Source organism: Lycorma delicatula, chromosome 9 (genome assembly GCF_047948215.1).
Source record: "Lycorma delicatula isolate Av1 chromosome 9, ASM4794821v1, whole genome shotgun sequence".
Lineage (NCBI taxonomy): Eukaryota > Metazoa > Arthropoda > Insecta > Hemiptera > Fulgoridae > Lycorma > Lycorma delicatula.
The window spans coordinates 20,537,517-20,564,857 of NC_134463.1; the positions used below are offsets into that span (position 1 = coordinate 20,537,517).

At 30.7% G+C, this 27,341-nt stretch overlaps 1 protein-coding gene across 1 annotated transcript in view; it reads left to right on the forward strand.

Moving 5' to 3' along the window:
- Positions 1-27,341, forward strand: part of LOC142330029 (kinesin-like protein KIF19) — a 106,145-nt gene that overhangs the window by 41,647 nt on the left and 37,157 nt on the right. The window lies entirely within an intron of this gene.

Genomic DNA, 27,341 nt, shown 5'->3' on the forward strand with positions numbered 1-27,341 from the left:
TAAAATGAAAAATAAAATATTTAATAATAAATAAAAAATAAATAAATAAATAACATGCCGACCTCCTTGGCTGAGCGGATAGAATGTCGGCATTTCGTGCGGAGGTCCCGAGTTCAAATCCCGGTCAGGCATGGCATCTTTTCATACGCTACCAACTTCCACCGGGCTAATAACCAAAGCTGTTGATGCCCGCTCTTTCATTTACAAATATATATATATATATATAAAATAAATAAGTAACATTATATGCCAACAAATGTGTAAGATAGTAATCGAAGACGAACCAAAGGTATAGTAAAAAGCAACTAGTCCTTGCATTTAGCCATCGATACAACGAACAAACGGAAATAAAACTGTTTCAAATTTACGTTATATTTTACGTTAACCCCAGTAAAATTTATCCAACCTTGATTTATCCAATACAACAAAAAATATTAAAAAATAATTTTAAAATATCTCAACCACTTTGACCTTTCATTGTTAATTTACCGATATAAATTGCTGAATAATATAGTTTAAGACATCTAAAATTTATAACAAATGTTTAAAGTATGCCAATATTTTAAAGAAAAGACTCTTTTATTCACGGGTATTGTGAAGTCAATTATAAGTCTGCTTCAATTTTATTTTTTAATACGCTATCAATTTTTGCCTCATTTTTTATGCTTTTATTCTTTAACTAAAAATAAACTATGTTTTACAAGCATGCATTTTAACAAAACAGAACTATAAATTTATTTTTAATATAAATCTCTAGCAGGAACTCCATCCATTTAACTGATGTGATCTAATCGATAACGATAAACTTAAGGAGTAGGACAACAAGCAATGTATATAAATTAGATTTTAAAGAAATTTCAAAACCGGAATACTTTATTTTTCAAAATGTTTACGGCTGACTCCGTTTCTGGTATAAATAGGAACTGAAATCCGGAAAAAATCATGTAATTCTATTAAAAATAACACGCGCCCAAATAATAGGCAACCTTCCCAAAGAGAAAAAAAATAAATAAATAAATCAGTCGGGTATAAAATATTAATATTCATTTTTCGTTATACTATACAAAAAAAGTTACAAATCAATAAACGGTTATATGGAAAATGAATAAATCGGATAAGATCACTGGAAAAAAAATAAATTCAACCTGTCCTCTGTTTGATAACTAAGGTAAACCGATTGGAAAATATAAATAATTTGACTATTAATGTAACTTATTCACAAATTTTTGTTACTCGTGGAATTAGTTAACTACAAAGTGTTCATAAAGTGACGTAACGTAATGGAAGAATGTTTCCTTCTTTTGTGTCGGTTTAATTGGGAAAAAATGAGTTACACCATGTAACAGAGAATATTCATCGTCTCCCAATATATTATACGTGCCACTTATGCCCAAACCCAGAATGCCTTCACAGAAAAGTACGGTGTGGATGCACCAAACAAGTCCTCCATCAAGATCAAGCGGCTGTATGACAAATTTCAAGAGGTAGGGAATGCGGTAGATTCAGCCAAAAGTGGTCGACCAAAAATGCTAACATCAGAAAAGTCGATTAAGTGCAAGCTACATATTCTGTTAGCCCCATGAAGTCTGTGCGACGCCTATCTAACCGGTCTGGTCCTCCGTTGGTAATACCTTTACGGCATCGCGCAAGTTTTTAAACGTGCATCCGTACAGAATTCTTGTTGTTCACGGATTACCTGCAGACACTGAAAAAGTGTAGCTTTCTGTCATTAGTTCATATCACCTTTAACGCCAGACGGGGAAGAACTTGATGACTGGTTTTGGTCTGACGAGGCACGGTTGCACTTCGATGGATACGTGAATGCACAAAATTCACGCATTTGGTACACGGAAAACCCACATCAGCCGCACAAGTCTCCTGTGGACGGACAAAAAGCGGGTGTTTGGTGAGCAATTTCACGTAGGCTAATTTTCATGACATTCTTTCACGGCACAGCGAACAGTGAGCGCTACATACAGAAGGTGCAACAATATGTAAACACTATACCTGCAGACTAGACTACACGTGGTTTCAGCAGGACGATGCTACAGCCAACAACACTGACTTTCTTGGATCAGTGTTTTCACGGGCAAGTGATTTCCAAGGGGTCTGTCTCCTGCATTTATTCCCTCACATCGTTCCCGAATTGCAAAGCGAAATTGAACGATGTGTCGCTGCAATTCCTCAACGGACGTTACAACATGTGTTGAAGAGCATATAACGTCGTATTCAATTATGTGGATCGTATAAGGGAGTTCTTTTTCAACTATTGTAATTTATTCATTTTTCCATAAAATTTCGTCACTTTTTGAACAACCTGTACTATAGGAACTCTAGTGAATATAAATACACAAGTTTGAAAAGTTATATATTTGCGTAAAGTTATAGCTATCCGATCGTCCAATCGCAGAAAAGTTGGTGTGTTTGTTTACGTATGTCAATTCATAATGCGACCGATAAGATAGCCACAGAAAATACCCACCGTGGAATCATTCGCATAAAAACTGCGATAAAATTACTTTAAAGTACTCATTGCAAATATACAGGTTTTACATAATAATGTAAAGCAGATTGAAGTGTAAAAAAAGCATAAATTGATTTTAAAAAACTAATATCAAAAGTTTTTTTTATAATTAATTACAACTTTACTACGATGAAGTAATAAATAAATGTTATTTCTACATAATCAATCAAAACTTCACACCAAACGATTTCTTTTTAATGAAATATTATAAAACTCATGAATGAATTGTGCTAGTTTTTTATATTTGAATGAATTACCTGCTGCTGCTGAATAACCGAACGTCGCGAAAAAAGTTGAATGAGCCACGAACTAATTTTATTTTTTGCAATAAAATATATTGTTATTATTTTTTGGAGGTCATTTACTTAACTTATTTATTTATTCAAACTGAATTTATTCAGGTCGAAAACTATGCAAATTATAAATTTTGCACCATGTGTTTGTTTGTTCAAGGACCTGACCCGCATTTATATGCAGAGGTCATAACAAAAAGAATTGTTGTAGCAAGCGAGGGCTGAAGGGCATTTTAAAGGAGACTTACAACAATATTCGAAATACAACACCGTGTACTGAAGGGGTTGAAATAAATGATCCTGAATACACTACCGATTTGCAAATTTTATTGTAGTTAAACATGCAACGTTAATTTAAAATTCTTAATTTTACATGGTTTAAGTTGAACGGTGAACTAAGAGTACTCTTTTTAATATCATTCTAAATCCTCATAAAATAGCAATAAAATAACGGCTTATTTGACATGATAAAATTAATTTTTGTTAACTTACTCTTTTTATTTGATCGTTCTTTTTATGTAAAATAAAGAGAATTTTAATATATAATTATTGTGTAAAAAGTAATAAATTTATTAAAAATGTGTAATCTATTTGACTTGTTTTGTTAATAAATTTACATAAATATCCTTAATAAAACTTTAAAAAAAAGAATAAAAATTAATTGTTTAACTTTAACGGATAATTTGGCAGTTCTAACTCAAAACCATCTAAATTTAACGTAATCTTCTCAAATAGCAGAAAAAAAGGATTACGAATCTCCATAGAAAAAAATTAAAACGAGTGCGTCAGTGCGTGGACACTCGATGGAAGCGAAGCAATATTACATAAATTATTATTGATGCAAAATAATGTATGTATACGCAATATTGTTATTTGGGAAGTAGAATTACTAAAGATGGACGAAGCAGGAGCGATATAAAATGCCGAATAGCACAAGTGAAACGAGCCTTCAGTAAGAAATATAATTTGTTTACATCAAAAATTAATTTAAACGTCAGGAAAAGATTTTTGAAAGTGTATGTTTGGAGTGTCGCTTTATACAGAAGTGAAACTTGGACGATCGGAGTATCTGAGAAGAAAAGATTAGAAGCTTTTGAAATGCGGTGCTATAGGAGAATGTTAAAAATCAGATGGGTGGATAAAGTGACAAATGAAGAGGTATTGCGGCAAATAGATGAAGAAAGAAGCATTTGGAAAAATATAGTTAAAAGAAGAGACAGACTTATAGGCCACATACTAAGACATCCTGGAATAGTCGCTTTGATATTGGAAGGACAGGTAGAAGGAAAAAATTGTGTAGGCAGGCCACGTTTGGAATATGTAAAACAAATTGTTAGGGATGTAGGATGTAGAGGGTATACTGAAATGAAACGACTAGCACTAGATAGGGAATCTTGGAGAGCTGCATCAAACCAGTTAAATGACTGAGACAAAAAAAAAATACGCAATATACACAAATGATAAAAATTTTTATTAATAAAAAATATGTACTAAGAATGAAATATATGTATAATAAAAAAATATTTATTTACATATGTATTTCCCACGTATATGCATAAACCGTGTATAAGAGTGAGGGAGAGAAAGAGAGAGTGAGAGACATGCGCTTATCGAACACACGTGTTATATAGCACGAGGTAGGCGTAGTGGAGGAATCAGCTAGCGCGTGATGCTTTTTCGTGACGCTCATTTTTCCTCAGTTGACTCCCCATCCCAAAGCCAGCGTTCAGAAGCTTCGCTTCAAAACAAATACATAATAATTATATTTTAAAAACGCATCAAATTCGTTAAAAACAATTTACAATTATATAAAATAAAAAAATCGAAATATTTTCCAATTCGATAAGAAATAAAAGATTTCATCATGTAATTTGCCTGAAATTTTTTTTTCAAAATGAAAAAAATTATTGTATGGTATTTCTTAAAGAATGGGTAAAAATATATTTACAAAGAAAACGTTCAAATTCATTAAATAACAGTAAAACTGAATTAAATTGCTTCTCATAAATTAGAAAAAAATTCCTTTCGGCTCGCCGGAAGGCGGAGGTAGATTTCACCAGTGCTAAGTAGGAGATATATAAGATTGCCACCTTAAAGTTAAGAAAAACTTCAAATTTACTCAATACGACAATGGTTGCATGTGAAAAAAAATTTCACGTTTAGCATACGACAAGCCCCATCTTCTTACAACTGCAGCAATATTTTGGTCACTCTTTGCCGTAACGGTTGGTCATATCAAAAAAAGTTTCAGACAAAAAAGTTTTATGTAATGTTTAGAGGACTAACGACCACTTTAAACCGAATCGATACTGTGCCTATTAAGGGAGGTAAATTTTTTTGTCTTCGAAACCCCATTTTTTCCATCCCCTGCGCTAACGGTTGTTGATATCCAAAAACTTTACTTATATAAGTTTTAAGTCCTTATCCAAAGAGAGAGTAGGGACTTTTAAACGAGTTGGATATTTTACTTAATAAGAAAGTTATAACGATATTTTGTTTTTTTTCGAAAAAGCCCCCTTTCCACCCCACGGTCCGATTTTTCCCATTAACGAACTCGACCCAGATTTTGGATCGTTGTATTTTATGTATCATTTTGACATATATATAACTTTTGAACTGACGGTGGTTTGGGTTCTGGGAGATGTGAAACGCGAAGATAGGTTGAAATTTTCCGGAAGTCGAATCATGGTATCCATTACTAGGTACCTTTCTTATTAAATCTACCTAACAGGGAGATCTCTGAAAAGGAAATCCAGCATAGGAAAATTTTGTTAAAATCCAGAAATTAAAAGATTTTCTAGGCAAAATAAAAAAAATACAAATTACGATTCAGTTATCCGAAAAAGAAAGAAACGGCATAGTGAAATTATGAAGGAATATTGCAATAAGAGAAAATAGCAGAATACAGAGGAATGGAAGTTTTAATGCGATCCATAGTAGAGAAATCGAAAAAAATAAGCAGGAAAGCTTACAAAAAATATATAATTTCAAAGAAATGTAACTATTATTAACAATCTCGTATATTTCACTGTATTAATTTATTTATAACTACGAGTAGCATCCCCGTTATATGATTACTTGCGTTTGCCATCGCGGTCAATTTTTATATTTTATTTATGTTTTTTAGTCAAGTAATCGGATTCAGGCACAGCCAGTCGCGCCGCACATGAAGTAACAATGACAGTGGCTGTATTGGTTGAGCAGCCACGCCGTACACCATCGCACCCCGTAAAAAATCGGATACTACTGTAAGTAGTATGTGCCTATAGAACTGTTTCTTACGAGGCCCTCTGTATGCTTTCGGGAATGTTACCGATTGACCTTATCGCCAGATATAGAACCGACAGGTTTTTAGGGAGAGCAGAAAATGAAGTCAGGGAAAACATACATAGAATCTGACAGGAGAGATGGGCGGAGGCTGGAGTGGCTGGATGGACAAGAACCTTAATTCCAAAATTAACAGGATGGATTAACAGGCGGCATGGAGAAACTGACTATTGGATTACCCAGTTCCTGACGGGTCATGGGTGTTTCAATGGTTATCTCCATAAGGTGGGAAGAAGGAATGAACCCACGTGCATGTACTGCGAACAAGACGATGATTCTGAGCATACGTTTTTAGTATGTAATAAATGGATAAGACTAAGACACGACGCGGGTATTCATGGAAAAACGCCGAAGGAAACCGTGGATTTCATGCTCAGCAGTAAGGAGAACTGGAGGAAGGTCGCTGATTATATAAAGACAGTACTAAAACAGAAGAATGAAGATGAAAGAAGTATGGGTTTCTAGTATGTTAGGTCGGGTGGACAGCCTCAGCGGTGAGAGCCAGCATGCTTAGGTGTGCTGGTTTCAATGATCCGCTGAGGACTCCTTGCGGTGTGCTGTAGGGACAAGAGAGTATTATAAAAGATCCGGGGGTCACATCACGACTTGTATGTATGATGTGGTTCCACAGAGGACATAATAGAGAATAAAAAATCTCAAAAGAGCCACCGGTAGGCCTGACCTGCCATGCCTGTATATAGCCGGTAGGTGGGGAGGGCCTATTAGCGTAACGGACACTCTCCTGGGTGGCGTAATACCATCAAGTCAGTCCGGCCCAGGGGAGTAGAGAAAAAAAAAATCGAAATTAAAAAAAAAAAACACGAAAATAGAACTTAGATATTTATTGAAGAGCATTTATAAGCCCAAATTTAGTGAATATCTTATTTAGTATAGTCCGAAAAAGGTAAAATTTGCAATTATTGTTCAAATCTTTTTTTCCTTTCACTCCTTTTAAGGTCGAATTTCCAAAAATCTAGACATTTATTTTTAGATATTTACACGAAAATTACACACACTAAAAATCAAATTGATATTTTCATTTCGTACCGAGAAATTAAAACTAAATAGCCGCGTTTCAAATAAAATTCAAAATCCATTTTAATCCTTTTAACTCGGAATTTCAGAAAAAAATAAAAATTAGTTATTAGATATTCATATGAAGATTAAACACATCGAAAATCAAGTTGATATCTTCTTTTGTCAACCAAAAATTAAAAAATAATAGTAAATTTCATTATTACCCCATTTTAACCCTTTAAACTTGAAATTTTTGAAAAAAATCCTTTCTTAATTTGCACTTACTTCGTAATAAGAACATTTAAACAAATTTGCATCAATTATAAATTTAATTTATAATTAAAAATGAAAATTAAATAAATTAATCTATAATTGATGAAAATTGGTTACCTGAAAAGAAAAACAGAGGTAGTCGAACCATAACAAGATGGGTGGGGAGGGTTAAGAGGGATGAAGTGGAGGGCCTCCATCTCAAAAGATGGTTTTTATTTTGAATATTCATTATTTAAAATCTAAAACTACATAAATGCTGTGGAAACTTTTTTCTACTTAAAATTAATAAAAGTTTCAAAATAATTGTTTTATTTATATAGTGTAGAGTGTATATTTATGTAATATAGTGTAGTGTTGAAAATTTTCAGTAGAAAATCAATAAATCTCAATTAGTGATTTGATAAATATAATGAACAGAAGATATGAACAGAAAATATAATTAATAATATAATTAAATATAATGAACAGAAAATATAATTTTATTCATTAATTTTTAAACACTGAACAGCTAATACATAAAGCATTTAAATTACATAGATGAATGATATACTACTTCTTAAAAATAACTATTTATATTAATATTATTATATTTATAATAATTTATATTTTATTAGCAATTGATGTAATACAATGTAATCTAATTTTTAAATTTTATTCATATAAGCAGGTGTAATTGTTGCAGTATAAGTTTTGTTTCTTTTTATTTGCAACAAACAAAACACAATTAAGATAAATGCTGTAGCCAACCCACGGCTTACACAACGATTTACAGTTCCTACTTATCAGTGGGAACAGTAAATCGTTGTGTGCAACTTACAGCAGATCGTTGATAAACAATCTGCTGTTAAGTTGCTGACTACACTGAAACCGAACAATATACCGCCTCTTCCATACAGCTCAATGAATAGGTACATAACAGGAACGTCCAAATTGTAAGTTCTTAAGCACAGGGAATAGAAGCTGTCAAAGATCTCAGCCTTTCTTTCTTTTTTCTGTTTAGCCTCCAGTAACTACTGTTTACATAATACTTCAGAGGACGAATGAGGATGATATGTATGAGTGTTGTCTTGTACAGCCTCAGTTCGACCGTTCCTGAGATGTGTGGTTAATTGAAGCCCAACCGGTATCCACAATCTAGTATTCAAATCCGTGTAAATATAACTGGCTTTACTAGGAATTGAACGCTGGAACTCTCGACTTCCAATTCAGCTGACTTGGGAAGACGTGTTGACCGCTAGACCAACCCGGTGGGTTGTCAAAGATATCAGCCGGTAACTAGAAGTCATACTTCAAATACAAGTCACCATATTCATGTAATCTACAGTTGAAGTGATTACACAAATGGCATCTACAAGTTGGAATTACCATCTTCAACACTATGAATGATATACTGCCATACATACATAAAAGATCTCGTATTGAGGCCAAACTAACATCTATTTCAATGTACTTTCCTCATTATGCATTTGTATTCGATAAGATTAAGTATCTTACAAACGGGCAAAAAGTAGCCGGCACTAGAAATGCGAGTGTAACAACAATTATGAAAAACGCGATTTCAATCATAAAATTTTTTCTTTTATCGGTTGAAAGTGCCAGATGGACGAATGTTGAAAATAAAATTTACACGGACAATGATGACAATTTTACGTTGTGAATACCTTATCAATGTTGATGATTTTTGCTGAAGATTATAAAAAAATAATCATAAACAATAGACAAGAATTAGTGTTGAAACGTAGTAATAACGGCGTAAACGCTATAAGCGCTACAGTTTCATATCATCGTTCTAAACTGGAAATAATAAAAACCCACCGGGTTGGTCTAGTGGTGAACGCGTCTTCAGAAATCAGCTGATTTCGAAGTTAAGAGTTTCAACGTTCAAGTCCTAGTAAAGGCAGTTACTTTTATACGGATTTGAATACTAGATCGTGTATACCGGTGTTCCTTGGTAGTTGGTTTTCAATTAACCACACATCTCAGAAATGGTCGACCTGAAACTGTACAAGACTACACTTCACTTGCACTCATACATATCATCCTCATTCATCCTCTGAAGTTATACCTGATGGTGACTCCCGGCGGTTAAACAGGAAAGAAAAAAATTGGAAATTACAGAAATCGTATGGAGTGTACCGTATTTAAAAGTGGCGCACGATGGTCAAATGGAATTGGCTAAATTGAGAATTAAAAATAAAGAGGTGGGTATGCAAATTAGAAACTAGGAACTTCACGAATATCAAACAGTTCCTCAAACAAATTCTATAACATGGAACGTAAAAACATCATCGAAGATAGACAAACCGCGTTATGATATTGTAGGGTTACAAATCGTTAGGAAAGATAAAGCTGTTAAAGATATGTCGAAATTTGATTCTTGTAATATGAGAAATATTAAAGTGATGTAAAATTCAACTCCGTATCCTTATGAAGATTTACGACAAAGACAGATGTTGATGCATAAACTGTAAGGAATTTCAAAAATCATATTATAAAAATATCAAATCGCCGTACACTTTTTCAGATTACATAAACAATTATCCGTTACACGTGATTGATTGTTCCCGACAAGATGAATCTGTAAAAATAGGTGATGTTGATTTAAGAATTAGAATTGAAACCGAAGAAATTTTCATGTCCAACAAGAGGATATTGCTTATTAATATACGAGAACGTGGTCGCATATTCACCATTAACCGTTTTATTATCAAAGTGATAAAACAAGAATAGGGGGTTAGCTTTACTTTTTTGTTGTCGCTGTAAATTGAAAAGATTGTAGAGCATCGCGTTTTCATTACTTTTGATTACAATGGATGAAATACCCATAGTAGAATTACCCTTTTTTCATCCAAAACTATCTGTCTTTAATTAACTCCACTATCTTTGCTAATGAAATCTAGAAAAGGAAGTAACATCACGCCTCCCAACAACCACCTTATCATACTTCAATCATCGGCATCATTGTAAAAACAAGGTTTTACAAAGAAAAATGTTTCTCACTTAAGCAATTCGTACAAAACTTTAAGCTATCCAGTCGACTTCAAGTAGCATTTCATGAAAAATATTTTTCTCTCAAAAATTTGCAGAGTAAAAGTAAAAGTAAAACAAATCACAAAAAATACCTAAATTCTTCTCTTTCTAAAGTCCCCCATGCTACTATTTACTACAACACAAAAGGTGTCCACAGTTAATTTCACAACCTTGTTTAATAATGACATTTTACAATACGAACATTGGTAAAATAGACGGAGCATACAGGAAAGTTAAGGAAAATTTTGGGGTACATAAATTAAAATCTAATAATGTGTTAAACAAAGATGGTACACCAATATATAATACGAAAGGTAAAGTCGATAGATGGGTGGAATATATTGAAGAGTTATACGGAGGAAATGAATTAGAAAATGGTGTTATAGAGGAAGAAGAGGAAGTTGAGGAGGATGAAATGGGAGAAACAATACTGAGATCTGAATTTAAGAGAGCATTAAAAGATTTAAATGGCAGAAAGGCTCCTGGAATAGACGGAATACCTGTAGAATTACTGCGCAGTGCAGGTGAGGAAGCGATTGATAGATTATACAAACTGGTGTGTAATATTTATGAAAATGGGGAATTTCCATCAGACTTCAAAAAAAGTGTTATAGTTATGATACCAAAGAAAGCAGGGGCAGATAAATGTGAAGAATACAGAACAATTAGTTTAACTAGTCATGCATCAAAAATCTTAACTAGAATTTTATACAGAAGAATTGAGAGGAGAGTGGAAGAAGTGTTAGCAGAAGACCAATTTGGTTTCAGGAAACGTATAGGGACAAGGGAAGCAATTTTAGGCCTCAGATTAATAGTAGAAGGAAGATTAAAGAAAAACAAACCAACATACTTAGCGTTTATAGACCTAGAAAAGGCTTTCGATAACGTAGACTGGAATAAAATGTTCAGCATTTTAAAAAAATTAGGGTTCAAATACAGAGATAGAAGAACAATTGCTAACATGTACAGGAACCAAACAGCAACAATAACAATTGAAGAACATAAGAAAGAAGCCCTAATAAGAAAGGGAGTCCGACAAGGATGTTCCCTATCTCCGTTACTTTTTAATCTTTACGGAACTAGCAGTTAATGATGTTAAAGAACAATTTAGATTCAGAGTAACAGTACAAGGTGAAAAGATAAAGATGCTACGATTTGCTGATGATATAGTAATTCTAGCCGAGAGTAAAAAGGATTTAGAAGAAACAATGAACGGCATAGATGAAGTCCTACGCAAGAACTATCGCATGAAAATAAACAAGAACAAAACAAAAGTAATGAAATGTAGTAGAAATAACAAAGATGGACCGCTGAATGTGAAAATAGGAGGAGAAAAGATTATGGAGGTAGAAGAATTTTGTTATTTGGGAAGTAAAATTACTAAAGATGGACGAAGCAGGAGCGATATAAAATGCCGAATAGCACAAGCTAAACGAGCCTTCAGTAAGAAATATAATTTGTGTACATCAAAAATTAATTTAAATGTCAGGAAAAGATTTTTGAAAGTGTATGTTTGGAGTGTCGCTTTATATGGAAGTGAAACTTGGACAATCGGAGAATCTGAGAAGAAAAGATTAGAAGCTTTTGAAATGCGGTGCTATAGGAGAATGTTAAAAATCAGATGGGTGGATAAAGTGACAAATGAAGAGGTATTGCGGCAAATAGATGAAGAAAGAAGCATTTGGAAAAATATAGTTAAAAGAAGAGACAGACTTATAGGCCACATACTAAGGCATCCTGGAATAGTCGCTTTAATATTGGAAGGACAGGTAGAAGGGAAAAATTGTGTAGGCAGGCCACGTTTGGAGTATGTAAAACAAATTGTTGGGGATGTAGGATGTAGAGGGTATACTGAAATGAAACGACTAGCACTAGATAGGGAATCTTGGAGAGCTGCATCAAACCAGTCAAATGACTGAAGACAAAAAAAAAACAATACGAAATGGATTTGTATTAATAAAATACGAGGAAAAAGCGTTTAAAGAAGAAGAAAGCTAAACAATTTGGAAAAAAATAATAAAAAAATATTAGTAATAAAGCGGGTCTGAGAACAATAAAGACTAAACAATTCTGCTTGTTGTTAAAAACTATAAGATGTGTGTGTACGCGCGTGCGTGTTTTGAGCCGTACTCAAAGTTTTATTGTGATAATTAATTATTGATGAAACAACCCCTACTACTTTTCTATCAATTTTGACAGACATCTAAAAGTAGACAGGTAAGCAGAGAGATAGACAGAAAAACATATATCGTATTTTCTTTTAAACTAAAATTACAAAAGAAAAAACAAACTGAATAATTGAACGGCATCTTTATTAATAATAATAAAAGGCCTATTCTCACACGACAAAAATAACGATAGACATTTTTCTACTTCTTGTACTTTTTTAAACTAGTCACTGACCTCTTCTCCTTTTTTTAATTAATAAATTATACTATTAGGATCAAACAGTATAAAGAAATAAGATTATATCAAAATTTAAATAATTCAATAACAAAGAAGTCAGGATCGAACTCGACTTTTTTTATGTAGTTTTACTCCTAGGAGTTTTATAATTTAATATTAAATAGCTAAATTAATAGTCAAAGTAATAGAAAACTGTAATAAATCCTGAAGGAAAAAAGGATAAAATTCAGTCTACCAATAAGATTGCAAAGTAAGCTTCTGAACTATTCTATATGTTTATAAGATAAACGATTCCAGCCAATCCGAAACGCTGTTCATTATGCAATGAACTCTCTAGATCTGCATTTCACATACTAATCGTTAAATTCACTAGCGGTGAACTTAAAATCAGACTTTAATTACGTACTTTTTATTATCACAAGAATATAACGAGCGAGGCAGTTGCCTTGAGCGCTGGATTTGGATGGGCACCATGATGAGTGGGAAATCTCAAACCGACTTTAACTTTGTCTATCTCTTTAAAAAATAATAAATTAAGGTAATAATACTGTAATAAAATAAATATGATCAGTTTTAAAAAATTCTTATTAATATTATTATTACACATTTCACAACTAAACCCAAAATTAATCTTCAAACGCCATGAGTAAATAATTTTGAATTCACTGCTAGAAGCCCAGCGGTGAATTCTGGATGAGAATTTTGGATACAGTCCGTATCCAAAATCAGTTCTTTCAAATACTACCAGCAGTCGTGTTTGGCGGTCACCCATTCCAGAATTAAACACTTATAGTTAAAAATAATATTTTTTTTTTTAAATTATAAAACCTTTTTATAAAGTATCTGCAAAAATAAAAAAATTCTACTTTAATAGCTTAAATTAAAACCGTGCTCAAAAAATTAAATGCGCAAAACTTTGATTTAAATTATTATTTATATCTACTCGTACTTAAAGTATACTGCACACAGAAAACACAATTTTCTTTATCATCACAACTAAACAAATGTAATACAAAAATGTAATTTGACATTTTTTCAAAAATTTTTAAAGTTTTTTCTATTTTTTACTTTCCCGTCTAGTTAGCGCTACAGCAAAACTATAGCTTTAGAAATTAAAGTATTCTAATCGGTCCAATTTGGGCATATACGGTTTTCACCTGATCTTGACTTTGATACTTAACGAACCCAAAAAACAGATGGAAATTTTCAGAATGTTAATGTTCGTATGCAAATGTGTGTGTTCGGTGTTGGTCTCTAAATGACATTATAACTCCAGAACTACTGGACCAATTTTGACCAAACTTAATCAAATTACTTCTATATATGGAGCATAGAAGTCATTAAATTTTCGACTTAAAAGATCAAGGGGATGAGGCTGTAGAGCAAGGTCACCCTCAGTATATCGAGATTTCCCCGAATTAATATTTTTCTCAAGCTCATATTTTTCTTAAGCTCATTTGTTAACAACTAAAAAATAACGATATTGTAAAAAAAAAACTATTTGCAAAATCGCATCCCCACCCGAAAAAATGCTGTTGCAGTCGTCTATGTTGTGACGTCACAGGTGAGCGGTAGAATTAAATAAATGAATAATATTTGAGATGTAAAAAAGTAATGCAGTCTGGCTGGGTCTTGAACTCGATCCCCCGGTTGATTCGGTATCTGATACGTTAAGCCTCGCGGCTACACCATCTGCCGACCGAACAAAGGAATTTCTTCTTTGTAATGTTTAGTTAGCTATGTATTAGTTATTCGTTTAGTTAGTGCCGACCATTGCCGCTAGTACAGTCACACCCGCGCGAATTAAATACGGTATGCGCGTGCGCTTTTGTTAGAATCATTGAATTGAAAAAATATATAATCCAAAAAATATTATCCTACACTACTAAAGAGCATCTGTATATCTATCTATCTTTCTGTCTGTGTGTGTGTGTCCGTCCTACTTAGCTTAGCACCGGAATGTACCGATCACTAGCGGAAAATCCCGATTCGGTAGTATCAATTTCTAGAGTTAAATTTCTAATTTAACTTTCGTTATATCATTCTCATCATTCAAAAAAAAAATATTTTTACACAAGAGGTAATCAATTTTGAACACCTAATAATCCAATTCCGAGATGCCATCCGCCAGGGCAACCCGCCCGGAGGGCCTAGCTGTGGAGTGCGTCCCTACGGCACGCCTCTTCAGCTATTATTTAAATAAAATTTAATTAATTATAAATTAAGTTGTGTGTGTAAACCGTGCATCAGAAACAATCAACAGCTGTAGGACTTTTCCAGAACGCGAGTTTAGCCGTGCGACAGCTAACTGTGGTGCCAGTTGTCAGCTTTTTTAATGTATGCCGATTCAAGAGTTACTTTTAATTAAATGGACAGTTCCTCTGATAACCAACTGCAGATGTTTTCTATACAATTTGTGAGGATGAATTTTAAACGAAAAATAACGTCTATCCTTTTTTTTTACCTCCGATTCCACAGTCAAGCAATTCATTCCGCACAGAGGATGAGATGAATGTTTTGTAGCGTGTGTGAAAAATGCCATACCTGACTGGGATTAGAACCCAGGACCTCCGGGTGAAAGGCCGAGACGCTACCACTCACGCCAAGGAGGCCGGCAACATCTTCTACCTTTTTTCTTTTCCCTGTTTAGCCTCCGGTAACTACCGTTTAGATAATTCTTCAGAGGATAAATGAGGATGATATGTATGAGTGTAAATGAAATGTAGTCTTGTACATTCTCAGTTCGACCGTTCCTGAGATGTGAGGTTAATTGAAACCCAACCACCAAAGAACACCGGTATCCACGATCTAGTATTCAAATCCATGTAAAAATAACTAGCTTTACTAGAACTTGAACGCTGTAACTCTCGACTTCCAAATCAGCTGATTTGGGAAGACCACTAGACCAACCCGGTGGGTAACATCTTCTACCTAGACGAAATGAAAATACTTTATTAATTTTGTCATTATTCCCTAACACTGATTTGTTATGATATAAGGATATCGAAGACTAATTTTGGAGGTAATTTCGCTTAAAAAATTATAAGATCGGTCAAAAGCGTAATGGTAAAAAAATCAGTTTTCATTTACATAAGAGTATTTACTGTTAAAACACGCTGTAGTATATTTTCTTTTAAATTTCATTATTTCAAGTATACATAATCACGTTTTAGTACGCTACCTAGTACTATCAAGTACTGGTATCTAGCGGCGCGATTCGTAAACGGATTAGGAGGAAAAAATCAGGGTTAGAACAAAAATTTCAGATTTTCAAATAAAAAAACGTGAAATTACAAAGATTATCACATATTTATCGAAAAACCCTATATTCATTAAGAACATCTATTTCTGCGATGATACGTAGCTTTGGTTCATAAAAATTATTATTTTTGTATATTTTAAACAATTTTAAAATGTCGATTTGCGAGTTGGTAAGAGTAAATAAGTCTTCGGTGTTTCCGCCGTCGGACAAACTCTCTTAATACCTAGTTCATCCAGTAAGCCTCATTTGCGGTTGGTAGCAGTCTTTACGTTGTTATCTGTAATCCTTCATGTAATTTTACAAAAGATGCAGATTTCTCATCTTTGCGTTTCTTATAAAGGATAGATTTTACGGTTAACATTTTTATAAGCTTATTCGTATTTTAAATAAAAATAAAATTAAATAAATGTAAAATAAATTAAAATTGATTTCATAAAAATCTCCCTAAAAAGTTAAAAAGTAACATAGATATGAAAATATTATATCTATTATATAATTACATTTTATTAACTTAATACCTATCGTAAATATACATTCAGCGAGAAAACTGTAAAGATAATCTAAAATAAATTACAAATATATATTCTTTCTTTTTAATTTAAAACATTTTTATTTAGACAGTCCGCAGCACCCCTCTCCATTTCCTGCGGCATAAAGTCCAGGAACACCGGAACTCTATATTACGACACGACCTTAGTTATGCTAAGTACGTAGTTGTGATTTGTGGTACGAATTATGGCGGTGAGCGTGTTTGTAATCTGTCTTGTGTTCGTGTCTACTTCTGTGGTATGGGCATCATGCTATTACTGATAACTCGAGTACTTGACTGTACGTTACCGTTATTACTGGTCGATACATTTCCTATCCTCTCATTACCACGACTCACGCTATATCCTCTTCACACACACGCCTCCAGATTTATTTTTTTAGCCTTGTACTTGAAAATTTCGTATCGTTTTAGAAATTTCTCTTTCTTAATATAAAAGGTAGTTATAATTTATACGACGGCTAAGTTATACTTGAATTAAAAATATTAGAGTATCTTTTGTCATGAAGAATTTTTTTTTCTTTTTTGTAATTTATTTATTTACTCGAGATGTACTATAATAAAATTAATGTGACAATTTAAAGTCCAAAAATACTTAAAAACCTTTTGACAGTATTTTTTTGTCGAAAGTTTAAATGAGGGCTCAAATTTTTTTTATTAGTTAAGAGAAAAATTGACTAAAATTATATTTTAGTCTTTTATAAGAAATAATAATAAGGAAAATATTCGGCACAACAAAACGACTTTCTATATTATACTACATAACATTATATAACCAATTTAGCCATCAAACTTTATATATATATAAAACATATAATTTTTTTTTTATTTATGAAAGTATTCACCACTATTCCAAATGAATATAAATTTCAGCCACATTAATTTAAAATTTTAAAAGGATATTCTATATAAAAAAGCAGGCAAAATATTGAATGACTTTCCTGCCTGTTAACAATAAAATTTAAAAGAGTTAGAGCCAAACAACAAAAAAAACAGAATATAAATCTTTTAGAACTGGGGAAAATAAATTTTAAGAAAATGTTTTCTAAAAATATTCATATATAGGTTAAGGTTAACAAATCTGTTAAAAATTAAAGTTTTCTCTAAATCAATCCGCTTCATTAAGAGCTCAAGTAAGAAAAAGAACATTATCAAAAACACTTTTCTACGTTTTGGGTCCAGGGTCTTTAATTTAAAAAAATTGTAGATATTTCTTGATAGCTCTATATATGAAGTATAAACTACTTTCAAAACATTTTTGAAAAACATTTAAACCAAAGAGAGATAAAGTAAAAGAACAAGAAACATATGTTTCAATTTTAGGAGGCAGGGGTTAATTTTTGAAAAACGTTTTTGAATTATTTATATATGCATACAACAAATTTACTTTAATGAAGTTTTTTCTAAAATGCCTCTAAAGAAAATCGAAACTGGTTTTTCCTGATATTCCCCTTAACGAATTTTGGAAGAAAAATTAATTTGATCAATGCTTCCCGCCCATTTATAGAAACATAAGAGCTAAATTTGAAGAAAATCGGTTTGATCAATCATTTCTTTGGAATACCTATTGGGATTGTAACATCATGCATTGCTTAAAAAAAAAAAAAAAAAAAAAAAACGCTCTTTAATACACCAAAAATAGTGTTCGCTTGCTATTTGGGTCACTTTGTGGCCATTGTCTAATCGCGGATATTTACTTACCTTTGTCCCATTTCTGGGATAGATTTGAGATGGGGTTCCTTCTTCAGTTTTGAGTTCGTTAAGTCCTAGGATCCCCAGTTTGAGTCTGAAAAAGAAAAGTATATATATATATATATATATATATATATATATATATATATATATATATACATACTGTTTGTGGTCTCTTCGTGAAACAGTGTAGGGTGTTGTAAAGGTTTTTATAGTTTTGACAAAATTTAATTGTGAAAACAGTCTATTTTGCGGGCGGAATTTTCACGCAGTTTCCATTTATAGGTTATGCAATATAGAGTCTCCTAACCCTGGTTTGTCATTTGTCACATTTCTTCCACCAACAAAGGACTGTTTGAAGATTAAAAATTAGACACTACACCATCTCATTTATTTTATTTTTTCATCTTAGTAACTCCTTTACAGGTTATTTATTGGATTTATTACAGGTAATTTATTGGATCACTTAATATACGATGTAGTAATTATAATAATCATGTAGGTAACTACTCCTTGAAATTATTTTCATAATTTCATTGTACATAACGAAACATCATTATTTTCTTTCATACACACAATTTTATTAATGCTATCAAACTTGTTTGATTTTATTTAACTAAGCTCTCATATACTGCATTTATAATTCCATTAAAGAAAACTTATTCCATTGAAATATTTATTTCAAATGAATGCAGTATGTTTTGAATTCTACTGTATTCAAGATTATCAAGAATAAAATCTTTTGTAGTAGAATAAATGAACTTAAATGTAACATCGAAGATGATTCGTACAGTAGCCATATCATTCTCTATATTTTGTAGACAACGAACAAAAATTCTTTGCATAAAAAAAATAATTATAAATCAAAATATAATAAGAAACACAACCTGCTTGATTATGGTACATTTAATAACATTTTTTCTCATCTGTTACTTAAGAATGTATATGGTTTGAAATATTTTATTAGAAACCATTTCAAGAAACTGGGGATTGTTAAACTGCCCATTGTTTAGTTTTTATCTGTAGTTGGGACATATCTGATAGTCTTACTTATACTTATACTTATACATATACATATATACTTACACATACTGTGTGCATGCATGCATGCATATGTTGGCAAGTGTGCGAGAAAAAATAAGATTAGAAATTATTAAGCTTTCAGCAGGGTAAATAATTATCTAAGAATAATTTACAAAATAAAACATATATAACAGTTTAAAATTTCAGAAAAAAATGTTTAACGTCATGCACAAGCAACGTTTATCCTATTTTACTACAAAATTGTTCATTTATTTCTTTTTTTACATGTAAAGAAAACTATGCCATAGTAATATAAAATTATTTCATGCCTTTGTAATTTGAGATCGATAAGTAAATTATATAAGCCCAACTAATTATTTTTTTTGGGAGGAAGTAAACTGGAAAAACACACACGCTAAGCAGCAAAACAATTTTATCAGTTTTTTAGACTGTTACCTAACATGTCAAAGGTGGTCAGCTTTACCCTACATAAAGTTAAATAATCATACAAATATTTTTTTATACACTATTAACTTATTTCTATTTCTTTTAACAGTTAAGTCTAAAATACAATTTAAAGAACGATTGAGCAATATAATTTCTACTTATCTTTTAAGAAAACTTAATAAACCTTTCATTCTCCTATAATGCAATCTTACTAAAAATGAAAGAACTTAAAAAAAAAAAAATCCAGTAATTAGCGATGGGTTAGAATGCTTCTTTTCCAATATATCAGCTTAAACTCCTCTCCTTATAAACATACTAACTTAAAAAGCTTTAAAAAAAACCAGTCCTGCCAAATTACATTCAAACCAGTTCAGTTGTTCTAAAGTTATTTTCGAACCAACAAATATATAACATACATACTGAGCACCAAAGCCACGCAGACTGTTAGCAGCTAAATTTTGACCAGAGTATGAGAGGTTAATAGTTTAATGCTAGACTGGAAGCGATAGCGATATTTAATACTGCCTAATGGTTAACATTCTATTTTTGGTTCTAACTATTAATACATTCATCTCTGTAAAATCCATGAATCAAGCACTGCTAGTAGAATGACATTATAAACTGTCACAGTTGCTTATAGGCCCTGATTCATGCACAAGATACACAAGAGATGAAGATGCACAAGATACCTAGAGTATTATATGAATCAATTAAGAACCAATTAAAATAAAAGTAAACTTTAGTGACGGGTAAGTTGTCATAGTCAGCATACTTTACTAGATCAATAAGAAGTATTATATTGTAATTACAATATCTACTTCATTACATTAATAAAAAATTACGTAAAAAAATCTTTTACCACCAAATTAATAAAAAGTTAAAGCTGCAATCTTACAGAACACAGACACAGATAATTAAATAAAATTAGGATGGTTCATTTTTAAATCATTACACTGCAGATTTCTATTTAAGCTTCTAATAAAATTTAAATGAAATCTGAATTTACATTAATATAATTATAATGATAAAATAACTAATAACAATTTCACTAAAAAATGACTGTGCAAATAAGATATTAATTTCATAATGGCTTTATTAATATCTTGTTTCATTTGTTACTAATGTGAAAATTTACTTCCAGAAGATATTTAAAACTTACAATCAGCTACTGTAATCTACATCAATGGTTTTATAGGTGAAATAGTAAAAGTACCTGTTTTATTGTTTATTTTCTTACAAAACTTGACTGTCAAAATTATATATGAAAATCTTTGACCAAATATTATTGAACCGTGTTGTATTTGTGTGTTAAATATATTATATTTGTTAAACCTAGAATTCATAAATTTTACTTTATTAAAGTCACATTGAAGTTAATATTACATGTGTTTGTTGTTATAATATGATGTTTGTATATGTATATAATGCTTGGATTTAATGATTACATCTGAAGTTTAATGAACATGTAGTCTTCCCAATGTAAAATTTATCACAGTTACTTACTACAGTTTAATTTTTATACTCCTTGGTGTTGTATTTAACAAACTCAATTTTCATTATAGCGTTGTTAATCTTTATTTCTGAAAATTTTGGTAGCTCTACATGATTGTTATCGAATATATATTACCATTACATTTTTCATCATGAGGTATGTTTCTAAGTTTGTTCAGAATATTATATAATATATTGTCATAGTATATTTCAACAGGTTTAGTATTTAATGATGAATCTGTCGTAAAAGAGAATTATCCGTATTTACTATTCCTTTGTACACGATGTAAGAGAAAAATCTCATGAGAAGAGCTAATTTGTAAAAATAAAGCAAAATTAATTTTTTTTTGGAAACTGAAAGATAACTGGCAATTTTTAAGAGAAATTAAAAAAACTACTAAGAATAATAATATAGTAAAAAAATTGATTAAAGTACATTTTAAAAGCTACAGTGTTAGAAAACATATTTTTTTAAAAATAAACAATATTTTATTCATTGTTCAATTGATCAATTCTGTCTACATGTTACAAATGGAGTGTTATGTAAGCAATGTAACTGACAGTTTATGTCTACAACACGATTTTATTATTCACCTGTAGCTTAAAATAGTAATAATTAAAATGTATAATCCATCAAAATAAGTAAAAACTTACAATCTATATTTTTTGTCTGTGGTGTTTGTGTGTGTGTGTGTGTGTGTGTGTGTGTGTGTGTGTGTGTGTGTGTGTGTGTGTGTGTGTGTGTGTATGTGTCTGTGTGGGTGTGTGTGTGTGTGTGTGTGTGTGTGTGTGTGTGTGTGTGGGTGTGTGTGTGTGTGTGTGTGTGTGTGTGTGTGTGTGTGTGTGTGTGTGTGTGCTGTAAGAAAAACATCTTAAAATACTCAGGTTACGTTAGAAATTAAAATTATACAAAAATTTAGATTAGATTAGAAAGAACCTATTTCTTTATAATTTCTTCAACGCCTCTTTTTTTAAATATAAATTTAACTTCTTTGACTTAATAACCAACCAGTGGTTAATCTCTTTTGAGAACTAAAAATACATTATTCAAAACATGAGATTTTATTTTAAACTTGATTTGCTCAATAACATGCATTTATGTAGACCAACATTTATATTTACAGAAACAAACCCTATGCTTATAAGGTATTACTCTAGATTACACCTTAAAACAAACTAGCAATAATGTAAAAATGTTATCTTATTCAAAATAGCTAAATTCTCACTACATCTATTAATTTTTACAATATTATAGTTATTTATTTAGTACTATAGTTATAAATTTATTCTTTTTACCCTTTTAAATCTGTACAATTTAATCTAACCTTTCAACCTTTAGTATATATTTAGACAAGTAACAATAAAAATATTAGTAGTGTAACTTTTTAATCTATTTCTTCCATGACATTCAACAATTTTTTTTTCTACAAGAATTATTAAGATAGCCAGTATAATATTTTACTTTCACAACATGCTTATTATGCAATTTTCGCTTTTTTACTTTCAAATCCATTTTATTGTATTTTGTTACATTTATTTTCTTTTATTTTCCATTTTTATATAAACTAATATACTTCTAATAAAAAATTCTTTAATATTACTCAATAAAAATTGAATCGTATGTCACTAAAAATTATTCATTTACACATTAAACTGTTCTAATAATCAATTTTTATAATTTCTGACCTGTCTAGTATTAGAGAGTGATAGGGATAGACATAATGAGTATGAGAGGAGGGGGGAGGAATATATGTTGTTAAATATATTTATATATAAAAATAAAATATAATACTATATTTCATTTGACCTTTACTTCAATAGTCCTCCTCTCTTATTATATAGCGATAAACATATCTTACACCAAATTAAAGGTAACTGATACTATCACAGGTGTTTATAAAACAACATCACAGAAGTCAACCTCAACATTTTATAAAATTTGACATCTGTTTTAAAAGACATGTAAATTTATAGAAAAGAAATGTTTCACATCATAATTAAAGTAAATATATTCGGAATATAACTAGGAATGAAAAAATGTTAGGCAAAGAACTAATTCAATGACTAATAGAACACCTGCTAACACTGAATTCAAAATTTTAAAAGAAAAAATAAATAGTTACTTATGTTTGAAATAAAAATATACTTATTGAAACTTCTATAGAAAAGAGTGGTAATTCTGCCTAGAAAATTATATAATATACAAATAATTAGATAAATGTACACAAAATGCAATGTTTGTTATAAGTAACTAGTTACATTAATAAAAATATTAAAAACTTTCTCAAAGTAAAAATGTATTAACAAAAGAAAAAAATTTATAATTTAATGATGATATGACAATAAATCAAATCTAATGAATAACTTAGTATTAGTGAGTTAGGAATGAAAATAGAAAAATGTTTTAATATTCCAAAACTGTTTTATAAATAGTAGCAATTACTGTAGCAATAACTCATTTATATTTTAAATTAAGAAACATCTTGACAATTACTTTCTGAAAAGACTGTAAATATGATATGAGTTCTACATTAAAGTAATACAGCAAAATATTGATCGGTCACGAATAAAATGTGTTAGTACACAATAACTTAACTTTTTGTATTCAATTCAGTGCAATTGATTTTATTCTTTTATTTGCTTTTAACTGTTTACAAATACATACTCTAAATTTCCTATGCTGACTAATATTTATTCAATTTTATGACCTAAATGTTGATGTACTTTTAATGATGTTTAAAAACTAGCGCATCCATACAGACAACACAGAATTTATCCAAGAACCAATAAAACAAAATTCATCTAGGATATCATAACATCCCGTTAATTGGGAAACTAATTAAAAATTCAATAATTTTATTGTCTTTGATTCATTAATAGTAGAGATGAGATAAAATGTTTATTTCTTTTATGATAAAGCATAAAAATTTTATAAAAAATTCTTTAACTTTAATCAAAGTATTTTTATATATCAAGTATCACATACTAATACGGGACTACTGCTTAAACTTGGTATGTGACTAGTCAGGATGAAAACATTAAGTACATACCTCTACTCCCAGTCTCATGTCAATTAAAATGTCTAGATAAGTACGTAGCTATTTTTCTTCTCAGCAACAACCACTTTAGGTATAATTATCACATCTTTGAAAACTAAGAAGAAATAATCTTGGAATGAAATATTCTAAAAGCGAATTATACCTGAAATTACATTAAAAGTATGATTAAATCATTTAAGATTATTTTAATGGATTAAAAGATTGTAAAAACCATGCATCAATTTTTCAATTGCAATCAATTTTCTATTCACAGAAATAATCACTTGAAAGCTAATGAAATTAATTAACTACATCCTTATTCCAGAAAAAAGATCATCAACATTTAAAATTGTAAAAGAAAAAATCACTTATGCTAGCAATAATGTTTTTAAAGGGATGAGTAATTGTTTAACAAATTAGGCAAACTGTAAAAATCTTTTAAAAAATCCACACTTATTTGATAAATTTGACTTAATATTATATTGTTGAGTTTTTAGAAATTCTACATTTAATTTCTGGGAATAACAAAGATGAATTTAGCAGGAATTTTATGGCCAGATGCTCTTCCTCACATCAACCTATTAAGGGAGTGAAGTACAAAGATTTATAGCACGTAAATAAAAATGACATGCCTGACCTCATGGATTCAGATCTAGATGTTTTAGCCTGTATCTATATTCATACTGTTTAAATGTGTTAAAATTTGGCCCTTTAATATGTACATATAAAGAATTTCTTGTTTATTTAATTATATAGTCCGATTCAAATTTTGGACTTGAAAGCTTTTTGAATTGCCAAAGCACGTTTTTATTACTGTCCTTTCTTCTCTTAACCCCCATTTTCTTAGAATTTCTGAGGTTAATCTACAGGAATTTTATGACCAGGTGTTCTTCCTGACATCGACCTACTAACATATGAAGTAAGGAAATTTGTAGCATATGAATAAAAATGCCATGCCTGGCCTGGATTCATATGTGGAACCTAACTCGGGAAGACAAACTCTATCACTCTGCCATAGAAAGCAACAATGCCCCTCAATGTATGAAATTAAATTTTTAATAAATATTCCGAAAACAAATAATTAAATTCAATTATTGTAAATATAACCTACAGAATATACAATATCTATGTTATGTTACCTAAAAACACACATTATATTATATAAATATATATATTACTTAAACAGTAATGTACATATTACTTAGTATTATACATACTAACCCTTCATTAGTGAGAGATTAATATGAAAGATTAGTATGATTTATTTTACAGCAATAATAAATAAAGCTGAAATTAAACAAACCAACTTTGACTCTTTTATTAAATCAATACATTAGATGATAAAATATTAACTAGAAGTAAACTTTAATTAGAAAATAAATTACAAAACTTTGTCACCAGAGTTTTCTGTTCTCGTTTCTTCTTTAACTTTTCAAATGTGTGCCTTCCAGTGTCAGGGTATCAGCTTAGCACTACCATGATCCAGTCCAAGCTATATCAAACATTTAATATACCTCTCCCGTTCCACTTTCATTCATTCTACTTCTTTCCCAAAAGAGGTGACATTCCAATTCAAATAATAATAATAATAATGTAATGTTTGCAGTTCTTTTTAACCCTTAAATTAAAAGTAGGCTTCTTACATTTCTGAATCATTTATAATCTAAGCAGGCAACTAACCCACAGTGATGGTACACCCATACCATTGGACAAAGGATATCACCAATTTAAGGCTCCTTTTTATTACAATTCATCAGTCAGTGAATAAATATATAACAGCATATTTCTTACTACAAAAAAAAATCAGAACTTCTGTTTAGTGTTAGTTTGTTGTTAAGTTTTCTACTAAAGAAGTGTAGCAAACTAAACCTGTGTAGCATTAATACTTTTAATGGTGCACTGTTTTTGGCTACCCCATCAAAAACTAATGCTTGTTATAATTCTAAGTTCCTTTAAGGCTGAATATTTATTAGGCAACTGGGAAAGCTTTAAAACAAACGTTTTTCATAGAAATTTGCATTTACATATTTTCTGGACAAGTTCACCTTTTTACAGTAAGACACTAGCTACTTTTATTTATGTCTAAAATGATACCACCAATTCACAAAAATTAAACATTTTTATCATTTACAAGAATTTATTATGTTATTATTCTTTTTTTTTTACTTAGAGAAATATCTTTTTTAATCTCATAAATTTTACAAGATTTATCTTAAGGTAAAATGCAACAAGGAAATTATGTGTATAGATCTGGAATAATTAATTTAAAGAGCACAACATGATTAAAAAAAAATTTGTTTAAATTATATAACCTCCTTTGTAAATGCATTAAAAAATTCTTATGGAAGCACTTTTTAGATCTATTATCTACCTCCTTTTTTCACTGATACCCAGCAACACCAAAGAGCAGCCAAATACCTTATTATCTCTCACACTTTTAAATTACTGGTAAGCTAATATGTTTCTATGATATATAGAGCAATTTTCTCATAACTTAACTTTTTTTTTAACCTCCAGTACTACCGTTAGGTATTGCTTCAGAAGATGAGATGAATGATTTGTGCGATAATGTTGATGATTGTGTGTGAAAATGCCATGCTTGACCGGGATTCAAACCCGGGACCTCCAGATGAAAAGCTGAGATGCTACCACTCACACCACGGTGGCCAGCTCATAACTGAACCTAACAACACAAAAAAGTAGTTTTCAAATACATTATTCTAAATCTGGCCTAAGTATTATTCTAAATCACGCAAGTAGTAAATAAAATACTGATCTGTCAAATAACTGATACCAGTGTCCTCTTCCAAATAAATCTTATTTCTATGTTTGAAATGTAAGTATTAAAAAAAAGAAGTTTTTCTATATATTTGCATGCTCAAATCCAGAGACATGTACACATTAAATATCTGGCAATAATCCTGTTTCACTATATTTTTAGTATGACATGACATTAAATATGTATTGTGTT